The sequence below is a fragment of the Gobio gobio genome, assembly GCF_949357685.1.
Source record: "Gobio gobio genome assembly, chromosome: 11".
NCBI lineage: Eukaryota > Metazoa > Chordata > Actinopteri > Cypriniformes > Gobionidae > Gobio > Gobio gobio.
This window is the reverse complement of record NC_137104.1, coordinates 40,420,155-40,429,372: the sequence shown is the minus strand read 5'-3', so window position 1 is coordinate 40,429,372 and position 9,218 is coordinate 40,420,155.

Below are 9,218 nucleotides of genomic sequence, written 5' to 3'. Positions count from 1 at the left end.
GCTTTCCTGGTGCTCGAGTTCTCGATGTCGCTGCGCAGGTTCCCGAGATCCTGAACGGTGACGAACGCATCGGAGCTGTCGTGCTGCACGCGGGGACGAACGACACCAGGCTGCGACAGACGGAGGTTCTGAAGAGGGACTACAGGAGCCTGATCGAGACGGTGCGCAGAACATCGCCTGAAGCAGCGATCATCGTGTCCGGACCGCTTCCCACGTACCGACTAGGACATGAAAAGTTCAGTAGATTATTTGCTCTAAATGAATGGTTAATGTCATGGTGTAATGAACAGAAGCTGCTCTTTGTAAATAATTGGAATCTGTTTTGGGAGCGACCTAGGCTCTTCCGTCCTGATGGGCTTCACCCCAGCAGAATCGGAGCGGCTCTTCTGTCGGACAACATCTCCAGAGCGCTGCACACCATCATATGACTAGTAAGTCAAAGTCCAAATAACAGTATTTGCTGTCCTAACTTAATTGACATAAGTACCAATGTAGAACATTATATAGAAACTGTGTCTGAACATAACTGTGTAGAACATTATATAGAAACTGTGTCTATTCCTCGTTTAGTGAGGTCAAACATTAAATCTACTGTAAGATCTAGGAAAAATCTAATTGTGATTAAACCAGAAAATCTCAATATTAGTGAACAAAACCAATTTTGTACTAACTTAATTGACATAAGTACCAATGTAGAACATTATATAGAAACTGTGTCTATTCCTCGTTTAGTGAGGTCAAACATTAAATCTACTGTAGGATCTAGGAAAAATCTAATTGTGATTAAACCAGAAAATCTCAATATTAGTGAACAAAAACAATTTCTAAAACTAGGTCTTCTAAACATTAGATCGCTCACACCTAAGGCGGTTATTGTAAATGAAATGGTCACAGATAATAGTTTCGATGTACTTTGCCTTACTGAAACCTGGCTTAAGCCAAATGATTATTTCGGTCTAAATGAGTCTACTCCGCCAGGATACTGTTATAAGCATGAGCCCCGTCTGATTGGTCGTGGCGGCGGTGTTGCAACAATATATAGAGATATTCTTAATGTTACCCAGAAAACAGGTCACAGGTTTAATTCATTTGAAGTACTAGTGCTAAATGTCACGCTATTAGATGTAAGAAAGAAATCTGTATTATCTCTAGCCTTAGCTACTGTATATAGACCTCCAGGGCCCTATGCTGCTTTCCTAAAAGAGTTTGCAGACTTTCTCTCAGATCTATTGGTCAACGTCGATAAAGCATTAATTGTTGGAGATTTTAACATACACGTAGATAACACAAATGACGCGTTAGGGGCTGCGTTTACAGATCTATTAAATTCCTTTGGGGTCAAGCAAAACGTCACTGGTCCCACTCATCGTCTTAATCACACACTAGATTTAATTATATCACATGGAACCAACCCAACCGACATAGATATTATACCGCAAAGTGATGATGTCACTGACCATTACATGGTAACTTGCATACTGCGTACTGCTGAAATCTGTCATGTTGCGCCACGTTATCGACCAGGCAGAACAATCCTTCCAACCACTATAGATAGATTCTCAAATACCTTACCTGATCTGGCTCAGCTGCTAAGTGAACCCAAACAAACAGATGAACTAGAGGAAATGACTAGCAGTATGAGCACCATTTTCTCTAGTACATTAGAAATTGTAGCACCAATTAGATTAAAAAAGGTTAGAGAGAAAACTAAAGCACCATGGTACAACAGTGCTACACATGTTATCAAGAGAGAAACTCGTAACTTAGAGCGTAAATGGAAACATACTAATTTAGAGGTCTTTAGAATCGCATGGAAAGAAAGTATGTCACGTTATAAAAAGGCCCTAAAAGCAGCCAGGGCTGAGCATCTCCGCAAAATAATAGAAAATAATCAAAATAACCCAAGGTTTTTATTTAACACTGTGGCTAGACTAACAAATAAACAAGCATCGCCTGAACAAAATATTCCGTTACAGTTTAGTAGTAATGATTTTATGAACTTCTTCGCTGACAAAATAGAAAGCATCAGAAACAAAATTGTAAATGTACAATCATTAATGATGTCTTATGATTCAACCGCAATTATCGCCCCTCAAGAACTACTACACCGCTTTACAACCATAGGACAGGAAGAGCTAAATAAACTTATCATTGCATCTAAACCAACAACATGTTTATTAGATCCAATACCCACTAAACTACTGAAAGAGTTGTTACCTGTAGTGGAAGAGCCTCTTCTCAATATTATTAACTCGTCTTTATCTTTAGGTCATGTTCCAAGAATATTCAAGTTGGCAGTCATAAAGCCTCTCATTAAGAAGCCACAATTAGATCATAATAACCTAGCAAATTACAGACCAATATCAAATCTTCCATTCATGTCTAAAATACTAGAAAAAGTTGTGTCCGCTCAATTGTGCTCTTTCTTGCAAGAAAATGATATCTATGAAAAATTTCAATCAGGATTCAGGCAGCATCATAGCACAGAAACTGCACTCGTTAAAATCACAAATGATTTACTTCTAGCTTCTGACCAAGGCTGTATCTCAATACTAGTTCTACTCGATCTTAGTGCTGCGTTCGATACTATAGATCATAAAATACTATTAGATCGACTTCAAAATTACACTGGTGTTCAGGGACAGGCATTAAACTGGTTTAGATCGTATTTATCAGACCGCTACCATTTTGTCTGTCTAAATGGGGAAAAATCAAAGATGACGTCAGTAGACTATGGGGTGCCGCAAGGATCCGTGCTAGGCCCTCTGCTATTCTCAATATATATGCTGCCACTTGGTAATATTATAAGAAAACATGGAATTAATTTCCACTGTTATGCTGATGACACTCAATTATATATTTCATCACGACCAGATGAAAACGCTAAATTATCTAAACTGACTGCGTGTGTTGATGATATTAAACACTGGATGACGTGTAATTTTCTGCTATTAAATTCAGATAAAACGGAGGTGTTACTTATTGGTCCAAAAAATTGCCCACAAAACCTCTCACAATACAACTTTAACTTGGAAGGATGTCCTGTCGCTTTATCCACTACAGTAAGAGACCTGGGTGTTATATTAGACCGCAACTTATCTTTCGAAAGTCATATTTCATATGTTACAAAAACGGCATTTTTCCACCTTAGAAACATTGCCAAGCTACGTAACATGCTATCTATTTCTGATGCAGAAAAGTTAGTTCATGCATTCATGACCTCGAGACTAGATTACTGTAATGCTTTATTAGCTGGTTGTCCTGCATCCTCAATAAACAAACTGCAGTTAGTTCAAAACGCAGCTGCTAGAGTGCTTACTAGGTCAAGAAAATATGATCATATAACACCAATTTTATCATCCCTACACTGGTTACCTATTAAGTTCCGTATCAATTACAAAGTATTGCTACTGACCTATAAAGCCCTAAATGGGCTAGCTCCAGTGTATTTAACTGATCTTTTATCGCCCTACAATCCACCGCGCTCTTTAAGATCACTAAACTCGAGGCTTCTGGTCATTCCTAGGATATCCAAGTCCACTAAAGGAGGGAGGGCTTTTTCACATTTAGCTCCTAAACTCTGGAATAGTCTTCCGGATATTGTTCGAGGTTCAGACACGCTGTCCCAGTTTAAAACTAGATTAAAGACGCATCTCTTTAGCCAAGCATTCACATTATAATTATCTTTTATACTACAGTTAAATCGGATCAAACGCATTAACATAATATTCTGAACAGCAGCTACGCTAATTGTTTCCCATCTGCTTTTCTGTTGTTATCTCGGGACACTAGTCCCGAGGTAACTAGTTCGTCAGCTCCAGTTTGTATCCAGCCTCTGATGGAGACTTCAGATGCCCCGACACCTGTGATGAGACGACTCGACGCCTGTGAAGAGACGACTCAACGCCAGCGTTGTTATGGCCTAAAATAATACATGATTGATTAACTTATCCTAACATTTTTTCTTTAACATTCTCTTTTCTAACATTTTTCAATGTACATTTATGAAATGCACTTTCTGTGAAGCTGCTTTGAAACAATGTGTATTGTGAAAAGCGCTATACAAATAAATTTGAATTGAATTGAATTGAATTAATATTCAATTAAATTTTTTTACTAAATTACTGATCTGCCCGCATTGTCACTATATGACAACTGAAATGAGCTGGATGACATCACCGTTTTCTCCAGAGCGGCTGTACAGCCGAATCAAATTCTGTTGCATTATTTTCCTGTTTAACACTGAAGCTGCTTTTAAACAATCAGCATTGTAAAAAGCGCTATATAAATAAAGGTGACTTGACTTGACTTGGAACGACATGATAAGTAATTAATGTCAGAATTCCAATTTTTGGGTGAACTAACCCTTTAAAGGATTGAGAACAAACAAATATCATTTCAATGCATTTAATAACCAAATTATTTCAATTTATTTATGAATTTGAAATTGTTAAACGTGCTGATTTATGGTGATTCCTTTTTAGACAAAGAACAAGAAAGACTTCAAATCAATGATTGATGCTTCATATGTGAATGTGAAAACAAGGTTAAGATGGAGCCTGCAGCATGCTTTTAACATTCATGCTGTATCCAGGCATGCCTAGCTCATTTTCAGATGTCTGAAATGGCTTATTCAGAAGAGAGAACACCTGGAAGGCGCGACACTCCGGTATACGAGACTTCTTTCATAGTATATGATCTAAAATTGATGATAAACCATATGGGTCACTTATGATGCAGAACCAAACAGGTGCTCTTTGAAAATGAGTTTCATATGATGTGCTGTCTGGCTAATTCACCAGCAATTAGTCGCTCAGCTGTTATACTAATATTAGCGTACAAAGGAAATGGTTTTCCACAGGATGGAGCGGGGCGAATTACATTTGCACACAGTTAGGCCAAACGCAAAATGTGGTGCAAGTTTACCAAATGGAGTGTTTCTATCAAGGTCAGCCACACTTAGTCTTGCTCAGACCGCTGAAAACCTAGGCAATGATCCTCAAAAGCTTCTATTTATCTGTGGGGATTTACTAATAGCTGGACAGATGGGATTGCTGAGAGGGGAGGGTGAAGAGTTGAAACAGTTAAACGTGACCGATCCCTCCATTCCAGCGCTCTGTCCGGCACACGAGAGGATCCATATGGAGACAGGAGAGTATTAGTGTAACGCTCATGTATACAGAGGGGGAAGGGAGTCGGGCGACAGCTTTACCTCTCAAAGCTTCTTATCAAGTAATGAAACGGGTTGATTTTGATCACCCTGATTCTCGTTTTATTTGGGACGTGGATCTTGCGAGTTTGCACTTTTCTAACGCTTTCTTTCCAGTGGTTATTGTGCCGAAATGGCTTATATTGATTGCTAGTGGCTTTAAAAGAGGAAAACATCCAGATTTCCTGTCAAAGGGCAGGAAAGGTTTTCCGGGGCAAGTACAGTGAATATATCTAAGTATAGGTTTATTTTTGAAAGTCAATTCCTGTTTAGAGAACAACTTTAAAGTCTTGGCTGCAAAAAAAGATTGAACATCTTGTTAGTGTTATTTCTCAGTAAAAAAAAAAAAAGATTAAGTTAAGAGTTAGGTGCTTTAGATACAGATGGGGCAAGTTGTCACACTTTTACTACAGTGAATATTCCTAGGGATTTTTTTTTACGATATCTGTATAGACAAAAACCTTAAAGTCTTGAATACAAAAGCAGCATTATTGCTGATGAAAGAAGGTAAAGGTCCCTATTTTAACAATCTAAGCTCATGGTCTAAAGCGCAAGTGCACTTAGGGCGTGTCCGAATCCACTTTTGCTAGTTTAAAGGATTAGTACTTCAAAATGAAAATTTCCTGATATTTTACTCACCCCCATCTCATCCAAGGTGTTCGTGTCTTTCTTCAGTCAAAAATAAATAAAAAATTTTTAGGAAAACATTTCAGGATTTTTCTCCACACAATAGACAATGGCAACCAAAATGTTGAAGGTCCAAATCAATGCAGTTGCAAGTGCTTCGAAGGGCTTCAGAGGCTCTGCACAATCCCAGACGAGGAATAGGGTCTTATCTAGTGAAATGATCTGTCATTTTCACAAAATAAATTAAAATGTATATACTTTTTAACCTAAATTGGTCATCTTGCACTGCTCTGCGGCTCGCCACGGATTGTGTAATCACGCCGGAAAGGTCACATTAGACGTAGGCGGAAGTACTTGCCTGGGTTGCATTGCGCTGGGTATGTCCCCCTGTGGTGAAAGTCACATTTTTTTATGTTGTTTATATGTCTTTGTGGTGTTTTTTATTATCTTTAAGACAAACCATGTGCAAATAATTTTTTTTATTTCGTATGAGCTGGGCTGATGTGTGAGTGGAGGCGGGGCTAATTTACATATTCAGATAGTGGAGATGGTGGAGATGGTGGTCCAGTGGGTTAAACCACTGAACTGATATGCTGAAGGTTGCTAGTTCGATCCCAGCGGTCACCAGTGTGTCCTTGAGCAAGGCACTTTACTCCACGTTGCTCCAGGGGATTGTTCCTGTAATAAGTGCACTGTAAGTCGCTTTGGATAAAAGTGTCTGCCAAATGCATAAATGTAAATGTCTTCATGGTTACGGTCTTATTCACCATATCCCCCAGAGTTAGATAAGTCCATACATACCATTTTTATCTCCGTGTGTGCCATAACTCTGTCTGACGCACCCACCACTAGCCTAGCTTAGCACAAAGACTTGAGGTAAATGGCTCCAGCTAGCCTACAGCTCAATAAGTGACAAAATAACACCAACATTTTCCTATTTACATGTTGTGATGTGTATAGTCATGGGTACTAAGACCGACGGAAAATGAAAAGTTGCGTTTTTGTAGACCGATATGGCTAGGAACTATACTCTCATTCCTGCGTAATAATCAATTAACTTTGCTTCCATGGGTGCAGCGGGTGCGTCAGACAGAGTTTGTGTTCGCACGGAGATAGTCCGGATTTTAAGCTCCCTGTCCGGCGTCCGGCACAGCCTCAAGCCTTACACTCATTTGTCCTCCTTTTTGGAGTTGCACTGAATCAGCCTATAAAACCCGCACTCTAGAATCTTTATTGGGACGCAGCAGCAAAGCGTCTAATGCCGTAAGATCTCTGGTCAAACAAACGATTGGCTGAAAGTGGTGTCAAATTAATATCTGATATATCATTGGTTAAAAACCTAAACAAGCCTCCACGATGTGCTGGCTACGTCATATCATAACGTTAACATACCTAAATGTCAGACGCTCAGACCTCATTTATCTGGAATGGACAAAAGAGCACAAATTTATATAAAAAAGCACACTGTGTCGCTGTGAAGTGGACGTTAGTAGTCAGGGGAAAGCCGCCATTGACCGACATGCCAGCACGGAAAAACATAAAAGTAACCGACGAGCTGCAGGTAGGCTACGTCTTCCCTTAGGTAATTTTTTCGAGAAGCAGGATGACAAAATCTCCATTGCAGAGCTTTGTAAAATCTATCATAATCATGCAGTCAAGCATCACCAGTAAAACAGAAATACATAACCAAATAATCTGGCACAGTGCCAGAAAACATCAGACTTCTGTAAATAACAGAAATACATAAATAAACAGATAATGAATGTGAAAAATAAATAAATACACATTTCAGTTCTTAGCAAAGAGCTGCCTGAGCTGCTGCAGAGGGTGAACTTTTTTAAGAACTGAAATGTGTATTTTTCGCATTCATTATTTGTTTATTTATGTATTTCTGTCATTTCCAGAAGTCCAGAAATGTTTTCAGGCACTGTGCACTTTGCAAGACTGTTTCACGATACCACTGATATGATGGACAAAATTGTATTGTAGTTGTGAGTACACCAGAGTCCAATGCAATTATTCTTGCCTCACTAAATTCCGCAAAGTGTCCTCCTATTTGGTGTTATTGAAATGGCCATGTATGGGAATGGTATGGACTTATCTAACTCTGGGGGATGCAGTGAATAAGCTAAAGTCCCCAAAAGTCGGTGTATTTTATCAAATTACTTTTTTTAAAGTGAAAATTTTAACAACACTTTTATATGACTATTTTTTATGAAGCAGTTCTGAATATGTTGCAGCCATGGCTAGTTGTCACACTTTTACTACAGTGAATAATTCTAGGGATTTTGTTTGATTTAAATATTCTGTATGGACAAAAATTGGCTGCAAAAAAAAGATAGCCTATCGTTTATTTAACACACATTGGGATTTTGTGACAACTTGTCTCTATATTTTTAATAGAATTTTGAAATAGGTGTTTGAAAACAACATACAAAACCATTTCATGAAATGGGATTTTTGACTTCAACCTTTATAGTTACTGAGATACAGATTTTCCCAGTGTGATAACTACCCCCGGTAAGCGAATATATCCAGTAGCACACATTTTTTCTATTGGTTATATCAAATAACTTTTTTAGAAAAGTGAACCATTTGACAGGTCTTTGAAACGACTATTTTGTACGAAACATTTTTAGATACATCTGCAAACTCCATGAAACTCAATCCTACAATTAGTCAATAGACATTGCGGTGAAAAAAAAATCAAAATATGAACGTGCAGTGGTCTGTCGAAAGTCTTTACCCTACAATAACGTAGTATTACCACTGTCTAGCCCTCCCTTCTAGTCTAGTCAGCTAGAGCTTGACGCAGATGGCAACAACCAGGGTAGACCTACAACAGCTGGTATAGGTCTAAGCTCGTAACAAAATGGATCAACGGGCACAGCAATACGACAAGCCACCGAGACTACGGTCGGACGCTTTACGGATATTTTAGTCTGTGGTGCTTCGGGAAATGACTGGTCTTATTAAACGAAAATCACAGAAGGTTAAGCAGCTGCAAAGCTTCTGAGGTATTTAAAAATCCCCCCCTCCTGACTATTTCCCCCTGACTGTGCATAAGACTTCCTGGTATGGATTAGAGGCTGCAGCTACATGTGGTGTTGTGGCTACATACCTTCAGTCAGTCAAAACCCAATCTGGTGCTGAGTTTTCCCTCTCCCCAGGCCGAGAATGGCCAAAAGCAAAGTATATGATGGAGAGGGGGGACGGAAAAAGAGATCAATATGAAGATAAAGTGAGCGAAACTTCGTTGGAGTTGAATCGTGGAAAACGGGAGAATAATGGAGGAGACGGGATAGATCGGGCATTTAGATGAAAGCATCGAGCGCAGAGATGAAAGAAAAAGAAAATCAACCTATGACACACAATCTTTAAG